Raw genomic sequence first — 26,501 nt, 5'->3', positions numbered from 1 at the left:
AACTCAATGTGGAGGATGTGAAGCAGTCGGAATACTTTCTGAAGGCACTGTATTTATTTGAAATGCAACTAAACTTCACCCCTTTTTACTCACTGCCCCTTTACTTTGTGAGCACATTCAATCAATACTTTAATAAGGACACACCCGCTCCCTGGCTTCAGTATAAATGTGTCATCTATTGTGAGCTGGTTCATGCTCTCGTGTTCACATCATATCATTCCAGGGTTACAGTGCCACCTGACTGTGGTGATGTTGTGTGATTTCACGTCAGCAGCCTTCCATTCAGATCTCTTCCCACACACCTCTCCCTGTCTCCTGCTCTCTACCGCGCTCACTATCTGTCCGTCTAGGACCCTGTCTGTGCCAAATTCACAATGTATCAGTTTACCCATATATTAAACACTTTTTAAAATCCCACTTGTTTGGCTGACAGGGACCGAACCTAGAGGGATTTAGCTCTCTACACCACATTCACATTCCATGCTTTTCCCCCTCTGTTGGCTTGTCTCTGATGCTTAGCAGAATGTGTCTTCCTGAATTGTAGATGCTGTTTTGGGGGGCCATTGGAAGGTCCCCTTTTCCTATGTTCTTAGGAGATCCCAAAGCCCCTTATCAGTGATTGGCGACTGTGGCTGGGTTTAATCAGTATTGCTGACTCTGTGGTCAGATCATATGGCACTTATAGAAAAAGTACAGATATTAACCCTGATGTCCTTACTAAATTTTCCATCTGGCACTCCTACCATCATGGCAACCTAATAACCACTGCCTTCCAATTGTCTATTTCATTCCCTATTCTCCCTTAATTTCACATGTAACGCCCTAAATTAGAACGCTTTCTTAGTTAACTTAGCTGGTAAAATACATTGAAATCCTCAACCAATAAAAAGATATCAACTATGCAAATGGTGAAATGTGAGAGATACTTCATCAGATGATGAATGTGACAGTGACAAGACTGTGACATCTATTTTCTTTAAGAGACATGTCCAATTATGGCAATCCTAGTTCTGCTAAACATATTTAAAGTAACATTTGACCAGCTGTTATCAAAACTACAGTGTAGTCTACTATAGTGTTGCTATGTCATGTTGCTTGTGAGATTAATTTGTACCAGATCTAACTGAATTAAAACAGGCTTATTATCTCATGTTGAAGTACAGCATACTTTCTGTACTGTATATGTACAAATGTATTCAATATATGCTCTATCGCTTATACCAATTTTCTTATATATTTGCACTATTTTTAGGAGCAGGTGTGCCTACCAATCTATGTATTGTGGGTCAGATATACTATTACCAATCTATTCAATTTATTTCTAGACCTTAGAGGGTCAGGTTTGTGTAACACCCTAGTTAATATTGGGGATCAGGTGTTTGTACCCATCCATTGTAAAGATAAAAAACTTTATAAGTTTGTGTTTGAGGGGAAAAGGTCAGGGTTGCTGACATTCACTCCAATCCATTTATTATCCAGCAGTGCAAATTGACTGAGGAGTGAAATGTCAGGAAAACATGGATTCAGTTGCAGGTATCCATGATGGTAGCTGTGAAAACCCACAAAGCCAGGTCCTTGTTACCAGGTACTCTACAAAACCACTGACTTTAGCTTTTTGTGTTTATTCATCTGAGTTTGTTTCAGCATACATTGTAAGGTAGGTTTGAATCTTCCTCTTCTAGGGCAGCCTCAAAGTCAGTTAATTAACACGAAGGCTGGGATCATACATTCCAACATTAAGTTATTGGTTAAATGATATACAAACTGTATATTGCTTAAAATCTCAGTCCAAATTCAATAAAGTTTGATTGACTGAGTTTTTAAAGGGGCAATTTGCCATTACATTTTGGGGATTTTCCACTGAGAGCATGCATTGATTGTTGCAGAATTTACTACATTGTCTAAATGCCTGATGAGCTTGGTTCAGCTTGTACTCCATCAGAACCCAACTATATAGGTTTTTATTAGTCCATTGTTAGAAAACTATATCACAGTTGATTCATTGGTCAGTATTGTTTATGCTGTTTAATAATAAATTGTTACTGTAATAAAACTGGAAAGATCATGACGTCTTAAGATTTTGGATCCAAAACCCACTCGTTCAGAGGAGAGCTGAAGTTTTGCTGATTCACTGACTATTCCTTTACCGTGCTGACACTTTATTGACTACCTGCAGTGGCTATAAGCTTACTGGTATACAACACTGGAATGAAAATTAATTAGCATTTTAGTCTCTTGCTAAATGCATGTATATTTCAGACACGAATGCTCCAAATGGAGATTTATTACGTTTAAATGTTTGATTTGGAATAAAGCTCTCAGTTCTTTGAGATTATCAGCCATTTTCAATAGCCTACTGGTGTAAACATGATGGTAAATTATGCAATGTCATTCATGCATGTAATTAATCTATTTTTTTTATTTTTATTAATGCCACAGTTTTCAATATAGACTAAAGAAACACGCAAAAAATATATTTTTTGGCAACAAACATTCATGCATTAGGTTACACACCACGGTCTATACAGTACACCTGTAAACTCATTTCACAGAAACAAGTGCCGGTGCCTTTAACATTGGCTGTAGTGTAAGGTTCCAAGAGCTCGTCTGTAAGAGACTTCTTCACCGAGGCAGCGACCGCATCTTTCTTCAACATCGTTCCGGTCCGGACCGCAATAGATGTACGTTTGATTCTTTAAAACGCAATGTCTGGTTGTTTTTCGATATTTTGGTGATCAAGAGATTGAATTAGCCATTTACATTTGGAAGCACTACGTTTCGTACCCTCCCTGAAGCTTAAGCTGTACTAAGCATTTTCATTCAGGCTACGGCCGCAGGAGCAAGGGAAAAGAGAGAGACCTCTTTTTTTCTTGAGAATAAGCTGAATTAGCCTTAAAATTATTCAAGATAGGCTATTTGTCCATTTCAAGATAAAGGGATCTCGAAGAAAACAAAAACTGTTCTTCAGCTTTGGAGGAATTGGACAAACATTTGTCTTCACAGAAAAGTAACGAATTATTTCCAACTGTTTGGATGCATTTTACTAGACAACGATTCATTGTCCCCCACAACGGGTAGACTATTGCAAGGATGTACAAAAATAGGAAATTATTTTTGAAATGGCCATTGAGTGAGTAGCCTTGCGGATACGCGCATATAGCAGAATTCAGGAGGCAACCCGGGAAAGCGCAGTTCGACAGAAGTGGAGATTGCATTGCACAAACGGCTGCCGTTTTTTTACTTACCGATAAAACCAACTGACTCGGCTACACCTGTTCCATGAGGAGAAATAATAAAAGAGATATATGGACAAAGACTGCTAGAAACCGCAAAAACGTCGATTGTTATCAAAGAGCCAGGTAAGAAAGTCTACAAGTATATTGAGCATAAACAACAAAGTGTAATAAATGGAGAACCTCAATTACTTATTGTGTATTTTGAGGAATGGTTGCTTATTGAATTCGTGATGCATTGTTTACTGTTAATATGGTACATTGACAATACAAGACCCCCACCACAATGTATCTTGTCAATATGCAAGTTGCCTTATCGGTTCCATAATTATGCCATTGGGGTCAGCGTTGCGTCAGTTAAATAACCTGTTTTAACCCCACGACCCTAATTAAATAGTGGAATAATTAATACTTCTTATATCTTCTTTTTCCATTTCAATTATTGTGAATGAAGTTAAGCTAGCAATTGCTTCACAATTATCTTCTTTCAAAAGTAAATTGTTGCACAATTGTGCTTTTGTAAAGGGGTCAGGCCTTAGCATTTAATTTTCATCTAGGCTTCATCTACCATGAAGTTAAAAGATTCCAGACAAAAATTGGTATGTACAGTGTCATTCAGGGACACGATTTCCATAGGCCTCGGACACATGTCAAGGGCTCTGCCGGCATAAATATGATTAGGACTCATCACCTGTGACAGCCAACCACTGTACTCCCAAGGTTATAATGAATGACAGCACCATCTCCATCTGTGTTAATAATAGAGATTCCTTAGTTAGTGTGATGGATTTATTAATTCATTGGATTTAGAGAGATTGCTCTGCAGATTAGTTCATAGTTTCATGTTTTGCAGTTGCTGAGACACTTGTAAATTACATTTTTATGCATATTGATATATTATTTAATCCAGTTGTCTGATTGGATGTTTAGAATCAGGGAGACAAACTCTGCAGGATGTTGGCAATCAAATTAATCTCAGTTGGAATTGCTTGATTGACCTTTGACAGGTCTTTGTGAGCAGGTGTGTATTTGTGTGTGCATGTTGTTTGTCAATTTGAGAGAAGGAGAGACAGAGGGATAGGTGGAGAGAGAGTTAGAGGGGCGTGCTCAGCGGCTGTGCTCAGCGGCTGTGCTCAGCGGCTGTGCTCAGTGGCTTTTCTGGAGGCTATTGTTTTGGCACCCCCTTGTGGATAGAAAGTTGGGCCACCCCTTTCTAGAAAACACCAGGGTTCAAGCTTTCGGAGGGTATTAACCACATGGAGAAAGTGTTAAGATATGTCCAAGGTAAAACTAATGTATTGTTTCATGATGCATGTATCAAAACCAACCAGTACATCATTATAAAATAATTCTATAGATCAGTTGAGGTATCTACAATATCAGGTCCTAACCAAGCATGAAAGTGCAGCCTTAAAGCAGTGTGGGCAAATATCATCTTTTCTCTGTGTCAGGTACGTATAGAACACAAGATACATTTTTTTCATAACAGAGCAGACATCATCATTCCCCATGTATAGAAACGTAAAACACGCAAAGATCTTAGTGCAGTTGAGAGCTGCCAAGGAATTGAGGGATGGGAAGTGAATTTGAGCAGCAGCAAAGTATAAACTCTGACTGAATAAGCACAAATAACACAAAATAAAACTGAATCTCATTGAATAAATGGAAAAGGTACACTGACAAAAGAGGAAATCCAACCATGTCCAGATCCTGCACCTTGGAGTAAATAACTCTATAAAGTTTGTAATTTCCACTTCAAATTCAATCAGTCTTGATTTGCCTTAATGGAAACTCCATCAACCCCTACAAATATGTTAATTCATTATAATTGTATTCCAGGACATGTACTTTTGAAAGAGAGGCTGTGATAAAGTAGCTGGGTCTTATCTGATGACCTGAAGTCTGAGCTTGCTATGAAGAATCCTACCGACCAGTTTCATGGGCTAAGTCTCTCGAATGTAGTGCCTATTAATAGATATTGAAAAACCATCCTTGTCCCAGACAGCCAGCCAGTAAAGAGAAGGGGGAGTGTTGAACAGAGAGCTCTACTCTATATCAGAGTTTAAGTATACATTTCGAGACCATGAGGCGTGGACAACATGTTCCTTCCAAACTGTTGTTTTTACACCTATTCTGATGAGTGTCATGGTTACAGAACATTTAGATATATGTGTGTATGTCTTCATTAGACATTAGTTTGTCTTCATTAGAGATATTACTGTGTTTCTCGACATAATGGTGCAAAACGTAATACAAATCTCAAATTAAGCACACCCTCACAATTTTCATCTATAACAGGACTCGCCTACAATCCTTCCAGAATTTGTAGCTTCCTCTGAAAGAGGCACAAAATACATTCCTGGCCATATCCACAGACTAGGCTTGAGATTCGGTTAAAGCCAGGCTGCGACACACCGTCCACCATTTGGGAAACACTGCTGTACGTTTCATAAACCTTCAGTGGTATGAACAAGCTGGTATTAACCAGGGCGTTTCCGTTTAGAAGTATTGCGTTTGTGTGTGTCGGTGCTGGCGTGTCCGTGTGTGCGCGCCACTCTGTTAGACCTAAGCCCGTGCCAGAGTGTTCCTCCTCTGCGGGTATCCTGGCTGATTACGTTGAAGGTTAATTATCGTCACCCACTCCCCTGCACAGTTAGGGACAGAATGACAGTCACTAGCCCTTAACAAAGTTCCATTTCCTCTGTGTGGGCAGGGGCCAGCTCTATCGTGCTCGGCATCTGTCTGAGTTCATTTAGCCAGCCATCCGGATTCCACTCTCCTAGCCCGGCCGGCTAAAAACACACTTCGTACTCACATACAGAACAGGCACATGTGCTAGCATGCAGGTGCACAAGTACAATACGCGCACAATTCATCAGTCTGTGTGCGTTAGATATGGCCCTTTTTTTTCTTCTTCTTCTTCTTCTAACTGTCATTATTTATCTATTTGCATAGCTGACAGAGCTGCTCCCGTGGGCAACCTTTAGCATATTAATTCTGCTGATTTGTTTGCTGTTGAATTTCAGGTGGAGTAATTTGCTGAAGGGTACACTCACCATGTCCCTCGTGTTTGACACTGTTTAATAGCCCTGGGTCTACCTCTCCTGGACCACTATTGGTGTAGTAGTGAAGAGATTTCAAGGTTGAATGGAGAATCCTTGGACCTCCCATGGATAATATTTAATTTTCAAAGTGCTGGTGACTGGAAATGGTTCCTGTACATAATATTCCATACGTGTACCTTATCAGAGTGTAAGGAGTTCAGGTAAATGGCTACACCTTCAGGATTTTGGCTATTCTTCTGCTGAATGCACGTGTACAAGCCTGTTTCCAAAAGAGTTGGGACGCTGCGTAAAATGTGAATAAATGAGAATGCAAGGATGTGCAAATCATTTAAACCCTATATTCGAAAGAATAGTACAAAGACAACATATCAAATGTTGAAACTGAGACATCTTATTGTTTCTTGAAAAATAAATGCCCACTTTGAATTTGATGCCCGCGTCATGTTTCAAAACAGCTGGGACAGGGGCATGTTTACCACTGTGTTGCATCTCCTCGTTTAACAGCACTCTGTAAGCGTTTTGGGAACTGAGGAGACCAATTGCTGTAGTTTTGAAAATGTAGTGTATTCCCATTCATGCTTGATATAGGATTTCAGCTGCTCAGCAGTTATTTCCAATTAAATATAAGGATAAATGATTTGCACATCATTGCATTCTGTTTTAATTTGCATTTTATTCATCGTCTCAACTTTTTGGGGAACGGTATTGTGTGTTGTTCGAGTTCGCTTTGCGTTTGCCTGATCGAATGCTTGATTAATTGATGGCTAGGACACTAAGGAACAAATCCCTAGCACAGTGAAGGTTAACTGGCCTGGTGCATCCATCGTTCGCCATCTGATGGAGGGCCATCTCTACAGACTTGAAACAAGGATAATCAGTCACCACGTTTCTCTCCAAGGGACATTTTCCAGTCATTATACAATCTGAACATAACTCATTTTGTTAGATCCCTTTTGCAGAGAAGCCATTTCACTTTGGACTGTAATGGCTAATGGAATCTTGTACTCACTGTTAAACACTGCAGAGTTGTCAAGGCTATTGTAGTGGCTGGTGAAGTTGTGCTGTCTCAGTAGTGTGATGGTACTGGATACATTGTTGTCAACTGGTGTCAACTTATTTACCTGAAAAAAAAGTGTTACTTGTATCTTGATTGCCAGGTCAGATCACATTGTTATAGACCCTTTTCTTTATTTGAAAACATTTAGTATGTTCACATGCACACAAATAATTTGATATTAAACATGTTATAGCAGCAGGCCTGTTATACAGTTGTCATGTAAACACTATACTCATGTAACTCATGTAATTGTCATGGAAACATACTCATGTAACTCATGTAATTGTCATGGAAACATACTCATGTAACTCATGTAATTGTCATGTAAACACTATACTCATGTAACTCATGTAATTGTCATGTAAACACTATACTCATGTAACTCATGTAATTGTCATGTAAACACTATACTCATGTAACTCATGTAATTGTCATGGAAACATACTCATGTAACTCATGTAATTGTCATGTAAACACTATACTCATGTAACTCATGTAATTGTCATGTAAACACTATACTCATGTAACTCATGTAATTGTCATGTAAACACTATACTCATGTAACTCATGTAATTGTCATGGAAACATACTCATGTAACTCATGTAATTGTCATGTAAACACTATACTCATGTAACTCATGTAATTGTCATGGAAACCCTATACTGTTTTTTTTCAAAAACGAAAATGTAAATGTTGATATTTTTTAAGTATGTTTATATGTAACTCCAGGCTTTGATGAATGGGTGCAGATAGTGATGGCCTGTCTTTCAGCAGAATGCGTGCGCATCTGTGCCTGACGTCAGTGTTCTACAACCCTCTTAGGCTTCTTAGACTGAGAGAAACAAGGGAGTGTATTAAATAACTAACAAAGTATACAACTACTAAAGAAACATGAAGTGTGTCAAGGAGTGTGCTTGATGAAAGACCTTAATTAGACAGATCAAAAAACTAAATGGTTCTCATGGAGAGGGAGGCGGGAATGGGCATCAGGAACCTTTATCTTCTAGTCAGTCCCACACCCAGGTGTTACTCGTTACCTTAACGACCCAATCAGCTCCACCTGCCGCCAATTTCCAAACGACAAAGGCGCACGCACCCACACGGAGAAGGAGGCGGACGGAGTTAGAGGGCTAAAATATTTGTGGACTGAAAAGGCATCTATGCATGTGACGGAAATGTTTCTGTGGAGGACATAAAGACTAGGTTCGTGGGAAACTGAGCGGACCACCTTTGGGTCCCGCGTATGTGCAGGAGCCCCCAGGGACCCAGGAGATGCGCAGCCGGCATGAGACCCAGGAGGAGCGTGACCAAATGCCCCGTCGCCGTGCACGGCGGAAGAAAACACAGCAGAGCGCCCCCGAAGCGCACGTCACCATGGAGACAGTGTCCAGCTGGAGACCCAGATATCTGTCGTCAAGACCGCGGGGGGCCCCCTTTTTTTTTTTTCTCAATTCACTGCAAAACCCAGGCACGACAGGTGTGTAACCGGAGTTACACTGTGTGTCATAGCCAATTCGGCTGAGCCTGCCAGAACCAGTAAGTCTTCCGGGTGAGCTTTACGACGAAGAGGCTCTAAGGCTGCTCCCACTTGGTGAACGTGCTTGGGGCCGTGGCGAACCCGATCGGGATTCTGCTGAACCCGTACACAGTCGTTTGGAAGGAGAAGTGGAGACCCTCTCTGTGAAACGGGACCACTGGCAAATGCAAGTGCACGTCCTTTAGATCCAGGCTGGTGCAGAAGTGGTTTGGGTAAACTCATGCCAACAAGCGTTTGGTGGTGAGCATTCGGAAGGGCCGTTTGGCTATGCTCCTGAGGATGCGTGAATCCAAAACCCCCCCCCCCCGTCTTTGGCACCAAAAAGTAAAGGGGATACATCCCCCTCCTGGTCTCACCCGCAGGGCACCACCATTGTCACAGCGTCCCTCGCCGACAGCTCTGCTATTTCTAATGACATAGCAGCTGCCTTCTCCAAGGAAGCCAACTCTGTCTCCACCGCCCCTCGAGAAGGGGGGGTGGGCGATGAAACTGCAGTGCGTAACCCACTCTCCTCGTTCAGTCTAGCCCGCTGGACAGAGAGAGCATCTCCATTTTCACTCGCAGTAATGCAGAGTTGAGCGCATTCAACTGTGGTACAGTATGTGAGCCGGAAAAACTCTGTGTTCTTCCACAGCCCTCGCCGCCACTGTCCGTCATACATGAGACAGCGGCACAGCCCAAAGGGGGGGGGGGGGTGCTTTTTTCCAAAAAGGACAGGAAGAAAGGGGCTGAACGTTGGCCAATAGGGAATTTGGCTTGAATGTTACGCCAATGCCAGAAACCGCCAAGGCCATGGGCAGACAGGAAGAAGAGCACTGTTGTTGACCACTGGTAAATGACAGTTCAAGCAACCCGGCATAATAATCAATGGGCAGCGCACCGGTCTAACAGGCCGATGAGACTGGGCTGTAACCCTTGGTTACCAGCGACTCTAACAACACTACACTTGTCAGTGGGCTGCGTGGAGGCAGGCAGGCTGAAGAGAGTCCCTCTGCTGTTTGCCATAGGCCCTGTGCTGGGCGGTAGAGGGTCTGGGGCGGTAGAGGGTCTGGGGCGGTAGAGGGTCTGGGGCGGTAGAGGGTCTGGGGCGGTAGAGGGTCTGGGGCGGTAGAGACCTGTGGCACGGGGAGCAAGGCTGAGGTGGTCGCGTGACCGAAGGTCCTCAGGCCCAGACATCACGTGATGAGCCACCTTCCCGCCAGAACCAAAAAGGCACGACTCTGCCGTTTGGCAGGTTTCACCTCAGTCAGAACACGTGCCATCCCAACCTGCCACGGTTGGGGGGAAAAAACAACCTCGGAAACAGCCACTCTGAACAGTGCCCCTTCTGAGTGTGGGCCGTTCAGGACGCCGGGCTTCTCCGCGTCCTTCAGGGCTGTGAGGGACAGCCACCGGTGCCTTTGCGTGACCACGCCGTTCGACATCACGCAGGCCCCCCCCCCGCCACCTTTGCCACCTCGTCAGCGGAGCGACATAGCGAGTGGGGTGACGGTGTTGGCCGCGCCCATGACCCGGACACCCAGAGAGTACGCCCTGTCCCGCTGAGACGGCAGGAGCGGAGGGAAGGGGAATCCCCAGTCTGGCTGCTGCCGCCGCTCGATGCCGCTGAAATGGCGGCGGACAGAGACCGGTCCGGAGGGGAGACCCGAGGAGGCCACAGACACAGAGGAGAACACGCCCTCCAACCCGCCAGGCAGTCCCACCGGCAACAAGAGCCTTGAAAAAGGCTGCTGTTCTTTCTCTTCTCAAGGTAAGTTCATCTGGCTGTTTTGCCACTAAATCTTATCCAACAATATGGGAACATTTCTGTATGAACATTAAACATCAGATTTTTCCCCCTAACCTGTAGATGTCACTGTTAGGTAAATATTTCCAGTGTTTCGTAAAGCCTCGAAACAAATGCTTGGATTCTCTGTGTTTGGGAAAAGGCGTGGTCGTTCTGCCTATCACTACAGCTATTAAAGATACGTGTAAGAGAGGTGCATGGACGCGTGTGAACTGTGTAAGTGTTGAGGATTGGACTTAATCAGAAACCATCTACCAAACAATATGGTGCTCATGGAGAGAGAGTGAGGGGAATGGACATCAAGAACTTCTATCTTCTAGTCAGTCCCAAACCTAGGTGTAACTTGTCACCTTAACGACCCAATCACATTCACCTACCACCAATCTGCAAACAACAAAGACGCGCGCACACACACACACACACACACACACACACACACACACACACACACACACAGAGAAGGAGGCAGATGGAGCGAGTGGGACTAAATAGTTGTGTACTGAAAAGGCATCTATGCACGTGACGGACATTTTACTATGGATGATCTTAAGGGACTGGTTCTTTCCACTAGTGCATAATTACTTTTTGTTTCAAAAGCTCATTTCAATATTAGCAATAGGGATTGGCCGCTTCAGGCTACGAACAGATTTGAAATATTAATTCATTAACTTGTAATGATCTAAGAGTGTACTCTATGAAAATGTTCAGCTAGGATTTCTGGCTTCGTGGGATGTTCCTTGGAAGTCCACGTCAGCCATTTTGATGACAGTGATGGATGGGATGGATGGCTAAAGACTACCAGCTGACATAATGCAAATGAAGGACCACTCCATCACACTGTCTCAAACATGTTATGTAGCTTGGTTTTAATGGGCCTTTCGCGACATTCGGTGAACAATGGGGTATCGCCGGCTGGTTGCTTGTTGAAATCCCAAGGTAAACACACGTGCAACAGGTAATCGAAATCCTAGCCAAATTGGGCAAGCAATTCACCATTCTCTTACACAGATGTCAAGGTTTTGGTGAATCCCAATCCAAGCCCCTGTCCCGTAAGCTCAGATTGCCCTCTGTTGTTATGTTATGTGTCGCTGACAAAACCCCAGAGGATGACTTGGGGTTCAATAAACGCGTCCACTTAGGGACACACTCTTGAATTATGCAATTCATGGTTTACTTTTAATTAGTAAAACAAGGTATAACTTTTTTAACTTAAATGTGTGTCAAGAAGAGCATCTAAACAAAATAACATTCTCAAAATGCCTAAATGCTGTGAACACTGACATTACACACCTATTGCAGATTTATCTATAAAAGCAAGAATTCCCTCATTAACCTCTTTATTAAAATACAGAAGTAATTCTCGTCAAACAAGATCTTGTATTGGCTAAACCTAGTGGTCCCACTGACATAGGAAAGTGTGAGCATATTTGAGATGCCTTGGCTGAATATCTAAGTGTCTCTTCCTTGGCAATTTCTTCCTCCTCTCTGACCTTACTACTATTCCCAAAGTTTGAGTTTTTCACAATATATCATATATATATATATATATGCTGCTGTCTTCTCTCCAGTCCCAGGTCTCAGGTTTTATTCCAGGATTTCTCTGTATGTGGCTGCATCCATTCTCCCCTGCTGTCCAGGCCCTGATGCAAAAACAAGCATCCACATAGCATGATTCTGCCACCATGCTGCATGGTAGGGATGGTGTCCTCAGGATAATGTGCCGTGCTGGCTTACGCCAAACAGTGCTGGCTTACGCTTAGCACTGAGGACAAAAAGCTCTATTATGGTATTTTCAGACCATAGGATCTTCTTCTAATAGGTCTCCAGAGTCCTCCCACATGCCTGCTGGCAAACTTGAACCAAGATCGGATGTGTTTTGGGCTTTTTGGCTTTCGTCCATGTGGACCACTTGTGTGAAGCACCCAGGCTATTGTTGGAGTATGCCCAGTGTCTCCCAGCTCAGCCATGGAAGAATGAAAGTCTTTTAGATTTGCCATCTTGTTGGCCTGCCTTCTTGTCTGGATACTCAGTTTTTGGGGACAGTCTGTCCTAGACAGATTCACAGGTGTGCCATACTCTCTGCATTTCTTTAATAATGGACTTTACTGCTCTGGGGGATATTCAGCGACTTAAATGTTTTTATATCCCACCCGATTGGTGCTGTTGACGCACCTTATTCCGGATTTACTTTGAATGTTCCATTGTCTTATTGATAATGATGGGCTGCTTGAGAAACACACAGAGACATTTGTTTGATTACTGAGAGTTTGTCAGGATTCGCTGTGAATTTTGTTTTGTAGTTAGCCTAGTGAGTAGTAACTTGCTGTAAAGTGCAGGTTTCTACAGTTCTCTGTTGCCTGGGCGCATTTCAAACATCCACCTCTACTGTGCCCCTTATTTTACAACTGAAGTACAAACATGTCCAACTATCCTTCTTTCAGCAGTTGTTTACCACGTAACGCTGCTGACTCCTTAGCAACACTAAGAAGGTGAAACGCCACTGTTATTGTTATTTTAATCATTTATTTAGTGCATCTAAGTGCACCTATGTCACACTTGTCGTTTACACACCTTTAAAAAAAAACTGGAAAGGCAAGAAAAATGTGGGGTATAAACCCCACACTCTGATGTCTCTTTTCAATTCGCGCACACCAAATATTTGCACACCGAACTCTTTTCCAATCTGTATGATCATAAAAAATCTGATTTGTATTTCTTACCAGCAGATGTCAGTATCGAGTAAATGTTTTGAGCGCTTCCTAATGCCTCGGTTCAAATGTTTGCGTTGTCTCTGTTTCGGAAAACGTTGTTATGCCCAATGCTACTTAATGAGGTACTTTCTGTTAGGAATTCTACAAGCCAACTATGACCTCCCAGGGACAGTTGTATTTAACCTGAAATCCTGTGAAACCCCTTGATTGCAAACAGACTCCATTGAACCAAGTGTGATTTCTAAAGACAATTGCTTGCACCGCCGCTCATTTAGTTTGCAATGGGAAAGGGATTAAATACTAATGCAATCCATTATTTTCATTTTTATAATTTAATTAATTCAGAACAATTTGTTTTCTTTTACTTTACCTTTATGGACTGTTTCGTTTTTGATTTTATTTTGTAACACAGTCAAATGTGGAAAAGTGAATACCTTTTGAGCCACTGTTTTGAGCCAAAATATAGCTAGTTAATTTTTACCAGTGTCATCCATATCAGCCAGTGTTGTAATCACTTTAAAATTAGGAAATGAAATGAGAAGACAAGAATGTTTTCCGTTAAGACAATTGGGTTCAAAGTGTCAACTAGCATTATCTAGCCAGCAAACCACCCAAGGTGGCTGGATCAGGCAGTACAAAGAAATATCACCAGAGTTTAGATGATATCTAGAGATTAATTACATTCATCTATGATATCTAGAGATGGATTACATTGATCTATGATTTCTCTAGTTACCTGTCAGGCATATCTTCTTTATCAGCAGTCTTTGATTAACTTTATACAACTTCTACCGCATTGCAGTTACCGGAACCAACACTCTGAAAGAATTATTTGGTGACCTGAAAAAAGGGGGGGGGACGACGACTTTTGGTTTCAACATAATATTTTGAAGGAACAAAAAAGAGTTCTGTGGGAATATAGAACTGTTTTGAAGGAACGAAATACTCTAAATGAATAGAATGGATACAGCTTATGTCAAATTGATGTCACTCACGCTGGACAACTTACCGGTCATAGTTAGAAGGAATACCGTTCATCTCTGTGTCATAATAAGTATGTAAATGTGTGGGCTCGATACTGTAAGTATCTCTGAATAAGCTCAAAATAAATGTAACTTAAAATGTAAAAAGCCCACTCCTGATAGCATTGCCATGTTGGACATATAGTAGGAGAGTAATAACCTGTTTCCAGAAAACTTGGGACGCTGCGTAAAATGCAAATAAAAACAGAGTGCATTGATATGCAAATCATTTATCCCTGTATTTCATTGAAAATAGTACAAAGACAACATACAACATTTGGAAACTGAGAAATGTCATTATTTTTGGAAAAATACCTGCCCATTTTGAATTTGATGCCAAAATAATTTCTAATTTTTAATCATCAGACCACAGGACAGTTGTGCACTTCTCCTCAGTCCATCTTAAATGGAGCGGAGAAGGCGGTGGCGGTTCTGGATCATGTTTATATATGGTTTCTGCATGGTTTATATATGGTTTCTGCATGGTTTATACATGGTTTCTCATGGTTTCTGCATGGTTTATATATGGTTTCTCATGGTTTCTGCATGGTTTATATATGGTTTCCGCATGGTAGAGTTTTTACTTGCATTTGTGGAGGCAGCGACGTAATGTGTTCACAGACAATGGTTTTCAAATGTGTTCCTGAGCTCGCAGTGATATCCACTGCGGAATCATGTCTGTTTTTTATGCAGTTAGGGCCTGAAGATCACAGCCATCCAATATTGTTTTTCAGCCTTGTCCCTTGCATTCCTCCAGATTCTATGAATCTTTTAATTATGTTATGTACTGTAGATGATATCCCCGAACTCAATTTTGCATTGAGAAACGTTATTCTTAATGAGGTTGTATAAAATGGATCAATTCTGTTTGTTTGGGTTCCATTGGATAGCACATGACCCCTTTCACCGAGTCATTTTGAGCAGTGCATCACGTCTCCCATTCCTTTGATAAAAACTGGCTATGAATTGGCCTCCCCTGAATCTTCGGCTTTTGCACAAAGCAAGGGGATGCTTAATTTCCCTGTTGTACATTGACATAGATAAATTGTCTGCATTTGCTGTAGCCTCACCTTCATTACAATTCAGCGATGTGTTTTCAATTCCTCTGGATCCAATCAATAACATATTAAAGTTGCAAACTAATAAGAAATCATAGTCTATGTCATACAGTCCTCACAGACTCTGAAGTTAACATTTTATTTCGGAGATGTTTAATTAGTATGGATTTTTTTTATTGTTCATAAAACACACTTAGTAGGCAACACAATAACAAAACACTATTATAAATAACATATGCTTTCAATGTGAGTTACATTTTTGGTTTACATGGACAGGAGGTTTTGCTAGAGATCATGGCTCCTTGCCCTTGCACCATTTGCTACATCTCTTGGTTAGCTAGACCACTGCAGATAGCAATCCAAAAATGTTTACAGGGTCCAAAAAAAATTCTCACTGGCCCTAACAGGCAAATTAAAAAAATAAGAATCTACTGGCCCAGTCTGAAAAAAAAAAAAAAAACACAATGTAATTGTATTGTACAGAAGTATTACATCCGAATATTGATTTATACCACGGTTTTCCATGTCATGTGAGACATGAGCCACACAAGCAATTGCTGTTTACATAAATATATACTTTTTAATGAATAGTTATCTAAATGTTACTATACATGTCATCTTTTCTTGAAGATCCTTGCATTCGATGTGACATAATAGCTTTATAATAATAGTCAGTGAATGGTTTGTCCCTCACAGCATGATAGGCGGTCGCAATTTTGTTCTTCAATTTGGACACTCGCCTCCTCATTCGTTCGGAGCAATGCAGGCAAACCGCTGCAGGGGCTTAGCATGGCTGGCCAGGATGTTCTCGCTCGTTTTTCGTTCACTTGAAAAACGACCCTGCCTTATCAGCGTTCGTCAGGAACGCACGACGTCAACAGCAGGACGTGTCCCTTGCCATCATCGATTTTTGCCCCAAGAAACTGTTCTTTCCACAAAAAACCAACAAAATTGCGTTCGCATTGCCTTGTATGATGTCATGTTTGGGTCCCGGTCTAGCATGCCCTTTTAACTATGATTGGTCAAAATTGACAAGCCATTGAAAATATTGGTCAGGATGATGACACCGGTATGGCTGCACATGAAGGGGGGCAGAGGGAGCGCTTGAGACACTTTGTAATGTGTGAACAAGCAAACATTCAAGCGGGAAGTGTGACAATGAGGACAAGCAAACATTTTCATATAATACTATGAATTTGAATGGGGAAATTGAGCAGTGGCTCTTTTTGTAGTGGCCTAATGTTAAATCTTACTGGCCCCAGGCCAGTGGACCAGCGTTAATGTTGAACCCTGGTTTAGATGACATGGGCAAATCCAGTGTCTCCCAACCTTTTTCAGTTACTTTACCCCCAAAATGTCTTTGCACTGCTTTCAGTACCCCTGAAGTACCCCCTCATGTTAATTTCACTAGTAAGTCTATGGTGTCATGAGTGTTTTCAAGTACCCACTGTGGAGAGGCCAAGTACTTTTGTACTTTTGCCTATGAATGTGAACAACATAGCAATGTGTTTCCAGGTGACCTACAGCCCCGGAAAGTTGAAAAGGAAAGTTTTGAGTGAGGATCAGAAGCGTTCAATTTGTAGTGGTCTCTTAATTTAAACCCTTCTGTTCCTAACTCAAAACCTTCCTTTTCGACCTTTTTGGAAAGGTGCAGTGGTCTCTTTATTTTTTCCGGAGCTGTATATAGGCTTCTGGTCAGTAGATCATTTTAAGCAGCACTTGACCCCCTCTGTTTTCTTCAAAAACTTGGTAACATCCTGCACCGTTGAAGAAAACTTCTATTGAATGCTTCGGCTTCTTTAAAACAGATATTTCACTTTATATTCCAGCTGCTACTGCTAAAACCGTGTCTTTGACACTCAGAGCTAGTGGCCACTGCTGACTGCAGAGCGTTCAAGCTATACAGTAAAGCTCATGAAAAAAGAGAAGTTAACACAGCACCATCTCTGTATGGTCAGCCAGTGTGAAATAAGATATTCTTCAATACTTTTCATGACAAGAGTTAAAGCAAACAGTAAGCATCGCTGTTCATCCTACTTTGCATGTTCAGGCGCTGAGAAAAGACACACCCACAGCCCTATGCAAATGTACAGTTGACTTCAAAGCCTGAAATCTAATTGATCACAAGTGGAAAGGGAGGATTCCTATCATAATCTGTTTCTACATGTGGGATGCTGATGATTTATCTTACCATAATCTGCCTCCGCCGCACAATTTCTAGACTGAACTACAAATCTTCATGTGTCTTCATCTGATGATTTGGATGGGAATCGTGGGTGGAGGAGCAGTTTTGCTCATATATGATAATACATACTATTAGTTGTCCCTTCCCTTAGAACGCGATGTAAACTGGTGAAATGTAGCCATTATCAATATTGATTATACCAATGATCGAATTTGTTATATTCATGTCTTCCTGCAGTTTTCCTTCATTGGGTAGTCCTGAAAATAAGAATGTAAGGATGCATTCTTGTTGCAACCCTCTTTCAAGGGGAAATTCTTATTTTGGCCTTTTTTTTTATTTAGCTAAATAAGGAATTCAGACATCGCTGAATTCCAACTTCAGTTGGTTTACGAGGTGTGATTTGAGCATGGAGGAAAAAGGCTTCATTGGCATGGAGGGAAACCATGTAAGGCATCTGCCATTTTAATGTAGTCAGTGGTTGGGCCTTTAATCAAATCAAGAAGGAATGAAGGTGAAATTTCCACCCACTTTGACGTGTCTTCAATGGCCATGGGAGACGAGTGGAGAGGAGAGATGATGTGAGGAGTAGGCAGTTGAGATCTTCTTCCCTGTGTGTCTTCTTGCACCAATTACCTTCGGTTTACTTGATTGCTTGTTTGCTGCCAGCTGTATGCAAGTCATGGGACATCATCTGTGACATCATACATGAAATACCATTTAATCTGTTTTAATCAGTTTGGTCTGTGAAATATCATATAATCTGTGTCACACCATTTAATCTGGGACAGGCTAACTTTCTAACCGCAATTATACTACATACAGTAATTTTGATAGTTATGTAAATGTTTCTGAATCACACAATCACATGACGTCATTACATGACATTTACAGTACGTGAAGATGAATTGTTTGTTCAATTCAGTTGGTCTTTAAATCTTACTTTCTAAACAAGCCCTCAGGGCCTCTCCCTCTCATCACTTTGATTTGTGAATCTGCATTTTTCCTCAAACATCAATACTCAATCCCCCCTCTCTCTCCCTCCCCCCCTCTCTCTCTCTCGCTCCCCTCCCCCTCTCTCTCCCCTCTCTCTCTCTCTCTCTCTCTCTCTCTCCCCCTCTCTCCGTACCCCCCCTTTCTCTGCCTGAATCATAACCGAATGGATATTTTATAGTTCAGCCAGGATTTCTGGACTCAATATCATTTGGTTCAGCGTTGCCTCTACTTACAGAGTACTGAATGTACGCCGTCTTCATGACATCCAACCCGCTGGTGTGTAAAAATAACCCCCATGCTGTAGTTCTGACATGCATCTCAGTACATACGGAAGGAATCTATATGGTACCAGGATGAGGTTAGCTTAGCCTGGCCTTCAGTGAGCAATCCATAGCAAACACATTAGACTCATTTTTTTTGTTTAGCGTTTAGAAGCTAGTGTGATCTAAGGCAGGACAGAAGGAGATGGTTGCGTCTCGTGTAACTACTTCCTGGCATGGGAGGCCTCAAAAGCACACATAGTACAGTTTTACAGTGGTCTCCAAGCAACCATCCCAGTGGCCCCACACAGCCGGTTGAGTCCGCTGCTCTCTGTTTTATTTAACTGCTTCATTGATTTACTGTAATGTCCTTTGCATCCAGACGTGAATGTGTGGCTGGACTTTTCGCTTCTGTCCCGGTTGACTCGAGTTGACTCTGTGACTGAGCTAAATGCCTGGGTCTTTAAGTGTCACACATGTATCTTTAGGAATATCAATTCCGCTTGACAGTTCACACATACCGGATGCAGATGGGTTGTGAAAGGGGGGAAAAAATGGCTAGTGTATTAAATCTGAAAACAATTGTTGTATTTCCGATGTTTGAGTATATCATCCACCATCAGTCAAGAAAGGTATGCAGAATCATTTAATGGACGGGTTGGATAGATTTATATCACCTGAAGTGATTATCATTGGTGATTTTAATCTGATTCCCAGTCTACAGGAAGCAGATAGTATTAAGGAGTTCTGTTATGACCTTAACTTAACCCAACTAATTACCAAGCCAACTCCAGACAAATAGTATAGGAGCCTGTAAAGTGTATGTTGGTCGATTATACATTGACAAATGTTCCAGGGAAAGAAGATGGCAAGTGGTTTATTTCCGTTAGATATCAGCATTCATTGCCTGATTGTATGCTTTGGAGATGTCCGATTTGTGGGAAAATGCTAGAAAAACTACTTCTAGCTTGAATTGGCAGACTTTCAAGACACTGGGAAACCTATGTATAAAACCTATTAGAAAAACCCAAAGCAGAATACTATGTAAATACACTGTCTACCTGTAATGGATGTCCTTCCAAACTTTGGAATACCATAAAAACCCAAAATGCAGTGCCACTCCCATATTACCACAACAGAGAGTATTGGGTTCTGTACCTATTACTGATCAAAATGCTATTGTTGATTTTTATTGCAGCAGGTGATCTTTTTGAAAAAACATCTATACTTACCCAAAATTACAGATTAATAAATGATAGAGGAATACATAAATCTTGTAATTATGCAGGAACTGTTCACTGAAAAGAGGTCCTAGATTCATTGCTTTCAGTTACACTAATAAAACCACAGGGGCTGGATCCAGGCTTATTGGTTAGTGCTGCTCCAATTATCTCTGGAGCTCTGATGTGTACATTTCATCTAACATACATTTCAGGGGTTATCCTTTAAGTCTGCAACCTGTCCACTGAATAGGGGTGGGGACATTGTTACCCTTGATAACTAACGTCTCTAAATTGTCATCCTCTGCTAAAGTCCTGGAGGCATTGGTGAATAAATAGTTGCGTTCCTTTTTTATCAGAAAATTGCATTTTGAACAGATTTCAGGATCTGGTTTTAGACTTGGGCGCAGTACTACCACAGCAACTACCCTGGTTGTAAATGTCAAATCCTTAAATGAGAAATTAAGTGTGTTGCTCCGTCTGTTGAACTGTTGAAGGCGTTCCATACGGTAGATCATTCCATCAAAAGCTGTCTTCATCAGGCCTGGTCATGGACACTTCCTTGTGGTTTCAAAAGCACTAGTGACAAAACACAGGCTATTGTAGCTGATGAAGTTAAATCTACATTTCTTTTTACTACAGGGCTCAGCTGTAAAAGACACCTTGGTCTCAGTTGATTACTCTGTATGAATAAGGGTAAATAAATGAATAAAGGTGCGGTGATCCTTTGTGGTCCTTTTGGCTCCTCAACCAGAGTTGCCAAAATTGGAGGCCTTTGCTGTAAAACCAGCCACAACTTACCACTGCTGCTCATCTCCTGCTTCCCGTAAGTCCTATCTGCCAATCTAACTGCTTAGATTCCTCAACCCCCCCCCCCCCCCCCCCTCTTTTCCATACTCGGGGCTTACCACATCAAACCTAGGGGATCTCCGGAGAGACCACTAAATGCATAGCCTAGTGGTAGCGGGTGATTGGCCCCGGCCGTTGTAATTGGCCAGCTCGGTTCGTGACCCGCCACGAGTTCAGGATTGATTGACAGACAGGGAGCTGCACGTGGACCGCAGGGGAACAGGAGGCGTTCCCGGGTGAAGAAGCCGGACCGTCTGGGGCCACTTTTTAATCATGTCGTGGAGCGGTGTTGATAAGAGATGTTCGGCGATTGCATTTGAAGGAGGCCGTCCTTGCCCCGGGACCATGGGATCACACCTGCTCCCTGTGTCGGAAGGGAAGGCCTGCATCAGTATTCATTTCACAGCAGGGTTGTGGGAGTGGAGAGCCCAGGAACTCACTGTGTAATGGTGTTAATTTCAACGCGTTTAACAGGTCCCATTGTGAACGGGGGTCCCTCTGATGTATGGCGATTTCACCGTCGGTTATGGCAGCGTTCCCCCATATCTAGTAGGAGTGTGGGCTGAAGTGGGCCCATCCCCAACGCACTTGAATAAACATTGTGACGGGAATCTCATCTCCTCGACTGGTCTTAAAGCTGCTGACATTCATGCTCTGTCATCACTCAGCACTCAATGGGACTTTGGCTGCCGATTTGCCGCACTGAGAGGCTGATATCAGCTCGGCTCGACAGACCCTGAACCCTAGAGTACTGCGTGACAGTTGACCGTTCCCGGGAACCTTCTAAAAGGACAAGGACAAGTAGGATATGTTCCTGTCATTAGGACACTGACGCTACCCCCTTTGCCCATTCCTCCCATCTCCATACAAACACTTTACTGTACTGAAACTTGGTAACATCGTGTGTCTGTCTGTGTCTTCATAAGTGCCTGTGTGACCACTAAAGGCATCCATTATTTGAATTGTGCAACATCCAAGTTCATTGGCTGCTCCATCCAAGATGACCTGGCATGGGATTGGCTGATTCTTCCTGATGACCTCGCTATCAGGCAGCTCCAGCCAGGTCACCTGGAAAGATCAATTCCCTGTTGACTATTTGCACTTATTAGAACAGATACTATAATGGCATGGACACACACAGATGAGCCAAATCTCTCCATCTCTGTGGGCAGGATGTGTCATATGTGGGCTGTTCCATCCTGGCAAATACAAGCAGGGGTGTTTCTACATTGTCGTCATCCTCGGTATTAATTGGTTTGCTCCATAATTAAGTCAAATACACAGAGAGGCAGCGACCATGTCAGTGGATTGACTGCCTCTAATTACAGATGTTCTCCGATGTGCAGGTTGTCTCATTTTGTGTAATACATCGTGTGACCCTTTACTCGTTTCCAAGGCTTAACAAGCTCAAAAGGCTTGTGTAAGAATCTTTCTTTATTAGATTCTCCTACTGCTTGACCTTTTTTAGCGTGTCTTCCATGAATGCGTGGAGGATTCTTTTCCATAGCTCAACAGTATTCTATGCATGAAAGGCAACACTCCAAACGCTGGTCAGGCCAACAGCTAGCCGCATCTCTCCTTTGCAGTCCCTGCTGTTTGTGGGACATGAAAGTTGTGTGTCGGGCAGTGAGCAACAGCAGTGAGATTAGTTGGATTAGTTCTGTGAAATGTACATCTGAAGTCTTGTTTCTTTAAAAAGAGAACCTTCATAATCAGTGAATGCGTTTAGGTGTTTTTAGAGGACGAGGAGAGAGGTGATATTTGCTTCTTGCCTTCTACAATTTCTGTCCGTTCGCATCTGAAATTTCCGAAGAACAAAATGTCAGCCTGCTTACAGTAAGTCATTAGTAAGTGGTTATGTGGTCCTGAAGCCAAACTAAAATATAAAATTTTCTAAAGCTTGATTATTAAAAGCCAACTGACATTTAGATTTACTCCTGGTAAATAGGTACGTTTGACACAACGGTCATCTGAACATTCGAATGTGTTGAACTATTTGGCCTTAAAAGCCATGTTCCAGAAGACTGGCCACCTCCAAAGCTTATCTACTCCCTAGGTTACTACCAAAGTTCCTGCTTTTCGAGTTCTCCTGATCACTGAGCTCCAACAACTATTTCATTGCTTGTTCTTCAAGATTTTAGGCTGGGTGTCAGTGTTTGCACTTTGTGACTGATGGTATTAATACATTTATTTGGTTGACTTTAAGATGTCAAAACTTTTTGTTTCACATGCTCTATACATTTTACCTTATTTTCCATGGCAACTGTGAATCAGCAATAATACTTTTCATTTCAGATGAGTGTGTTTTGTACGTAATCAATTGTCTCCTTTTTCTTTTTTTCGTATGTTGGTTTTATGTTGTGAAGTACTGGAAACAGTTAAATAAAGGAGGGATATAAATACATTTAATTAATTAGAGTACCTTAACCCCTACATCCTCTTTCCTCAGTCCTCTCTCTTGAAATGGGTCAAAGTCTTAAGGATCAACAAGAGGTGTTGAGGAGCATAAACGTGGACAGAAATGACCTTGTTTGAAATGAGACGGTCCTATTCGATTTGCACTTCATTAAGCAAGTGACGTTTACGGGGTTAGAGATGAATATAAATGTGTAAATTAGGAAGGTGTGGCTGTTGGGTGGGACGACCATCTTCCAGATCTACACACTCATCGATTGCCCATTGACCACTCATGAACAAGGCCACATTTTTGGCTTCCATGGCCAGCAGATCAGACCTCCGTGGCTTTGGTAAGGCGTGATTCTTGGAACCCGACCGTAGCTTCAATTTCACAATGTGCAATTGTCATTCAAGTCATATTTCTTCAGTGAAGTTTCAGACATTTTGGGAGTTAATGCCAAGGGACATGGAAGCAGTCCTGGTGGATCATGGTGGCCCAACAGCATAGGCGGAAATCCTGTGGGCGACAAAGGGGACACGACCCCCCCCCATCCTGGAGAAAACTATGATTTGCCACCCTAACCCTAACCCCCCCCCCCCCCCCCCCCAATATTTCACTGTAAACATAAATGTGTAATTTCAATAATATTAATAAGATGTAATGAAAGCACTTGTGCTGATTATAGACACTTAATAGCGTGTTTTTTAAATTTCAAAATATTGTGACCCCCCCCCCACCTTTGCCACACAATGGTTTGATCCACCCCAGCCCTCCGCAGTTGCACGTTGTACGGGTACAGTGCATGCGTGGGAATCTTACCGTCTGTCTTTGGTGGCTGACTTTTAGTAAGTAATTCAAACAAAGGACATGTTAGACATTTATTTACTTCTACCACTCAACACAACAAAACACATTTCTAACCGTCACCAACCTTCATTTTCGCTAAATTGAATTGCAGGTCACACTTTGTTAGCTAGTGGTTAGCTGATGTTTGGGCTAGCAAGCTACAGCAACGTCAACCAGTGTTTGCAGCTGTTAGAATTTGAGTCAATGAGAGAAGCTTGCAATGCAATGTATGTAGTGTTTCTCAGCTGAGGGTTTGTGTCTACTGTCTGAAAGTCTGTTATGTGTTGGTAGGGTTCACACACACAATAGCTAGCTACAGTAGTGAGCAAACCGACGGCACAAACAAAAACAGTTTTACAGCACTCTTTTTGGGGTCCCCCAAATGTTATGTAATTGTCCCCTCCAAAGTTGACATCAGATTCTTGCTCAACAGCCTAATAAGGGCAGTCCCCCAAAAATGCTTAGTCAAAAATCTAAGAAAAACTTGAATCTACAGTGGCTAAATAAATCTCCCTGTGGGGAGAGAATTTTCAATGTTGCAAGACAGATATTATAAAAACAAGCTACAATGTATATCCAGACACTACAAATCAGAACAAACCTAATATTCTTGTTTTCAAATAATGTGAATTTGACTGGGTGCTGTAACTTGTTTTCAGAATGAGGTGAATTTCTCTCAGAATTGGCTGATTCTGTTGCATGATTCCAGCATTTCTTTCTTTCTTTATTTTTATAAAAAATCTTTCCATATTTTTGAAGATGCCAAACACTCCAAAGGCTTTCTCCAATAAAATCCAATATCTGATCTAATAAAAATTGCCCAGAAACAAATAAACAAGCAGAACTTTGACAGAAATAACTGAAAACGGCGACAAGAAACTCCCCCTCCCGGTTTCCCCGTCCCTCCCCGCATCTCCCTCTTCCGCTTTGGTCCTCCCTCTTATCCATCGCTCCCGACGTCGGCTCCTTTAAAATGGAGTGCTGCCTCCTGATGCTGACGGCGTAATGGCTGATAAAAGTCCTGTGCGTTAGGCCCGGTTAGACCTGTGTGCTGTAACGCTCCATTGTTTGCTGTGACGGCCCTGCTCTTTGTGCACAGTTGGTTATCTTCCTCATTCTGAGAGGAGTCGTCGAGGCAGTGTCTGCCAGGAGGTGCAGCAGGAGGAGCGACTAGGGATGCAACCAGAATGGAGAAACTGCAGCTCACCACCCCCGGTTTCGTGTCAATCACTGACGCTAGATGTGTATCAGGTCCCCATGTTTTACCGTCTATTTCTTACACACCATTTTACAATATTATGCACTTCAAAGACGCCGAGAGGGCTGGTGAGCTAAGTAAAGATGGATTCGTTCATTTCTAGGAGAGCCCCGAGTGAGCCCAGAAAGATTGGCAGTTTTCTTTTTTTTTTGTCATCCTTGGCTGAGCCCACACAGTTATTATTCTGATGATGTCAGATTTACAGTCTCCACGTTCCCTGGGTTGCAGGAGACAGAGTTGCACCTGCTGCTTGCCGGCTGGCCAAGTGATGATGGCAGTGGATGACTCCACTCTCAGTCCGTTGTACTCTGACATGTGATGGCCCACCTATGCGTTGGTAGTCCTCTGGCCAAGACACTGCTGTCAGCCCGAACCCATCCACTCCTTCCTAACGAACCGCAAATATCAGAAATCTTCAGGCCCTCTCTGAGCGATGGAAACATACCAGTTCTATACCCTTCCACCCGTAATTGATTTAACAGTGGTGGAAACTGTCTGTAGCCAATGCTTACACGAAGGGAAATGTTTTGTCGTTTTCAACAGTGCACTTTTTGGAGACGGACAGGTGTGTGTGTGACAACCCTTGTCCAGCGAAGGGTAATGCATTTTTAAATGTATTTGTGACACACATGTATTTGGAAATGTTCTATATTTGGTTATCTATTATTTGGGATGTGGTTGTCATATATTTGATTCCTGCACAAGTATCATGGGTATAGTGAAGGAGATGGGAGGATAGAAGAGACAGGAGGGAGGGAGGGAGGGAGGGAGGGAGGGAGGGAGGGGGAGAGGGAGAGAGAATAGGAGAAAACCGTTCATGTTCATAGAGTACAGTAGCTCTGACGGCGTCTGCTTACCTTGTCATTAGAATATAAATGAGCCTAATGAGTTGAATGACAAACAAGACGCCAGCCATTCAGTTAGGCGTTGCTAGCAATTACCTGTCTTACCTCAGCAACGGCTTAATCTGCTAAAGGGCAGAGATAGGAATCTGTGCGCTGCCTGGCTGTGCGATCCTCTGT

At 42.4% G+C, this 26,501-nt stretch overlaps 1 protein-coding gene across 1 annotated transcript in view; it reads left to right on the top strand.

Moving 5' to 3' along the window:
* The first annotated feature begins 2,640 nt into the window (after positions 1 to 2,640).
* The window catches only part of grik4 (glutamate receptor, ionotropic, kainate 4), a 371,059-nt gene continuing 347,198 nt past the window's right edge, over positions 2,641 to 26,501 (top strand). Inside the window, exon 1 of the mRNA XM_020047780.2 lies at positions 2,641 to 3,359. The gene's annotated coding sequence lies outside the window, so the exon portion shown is untranslated. The remainder of the gene's footprint in view (positions 3,360 to 26,501) is intronic.

Source organism: Esox lucius, chromosome 1 (genome assembly GCF_011004845.1).
Source record: "Esox lucius isolate fEsoLuc1 chromosome 1, fEsoLuc1.pri, whole genome shotgun sequence".
Lineage (NCBI taxonomy): Eukaryota > Metazoa > Chordata > Actinopteri > Esociformes > Esocidae > Esox > Esox lucius.
The sequence above is the reverse complement of the archived record's forward strand: the minus strand, read 5'-3'. Positions and strand labels throughout refer to the sequence as shown.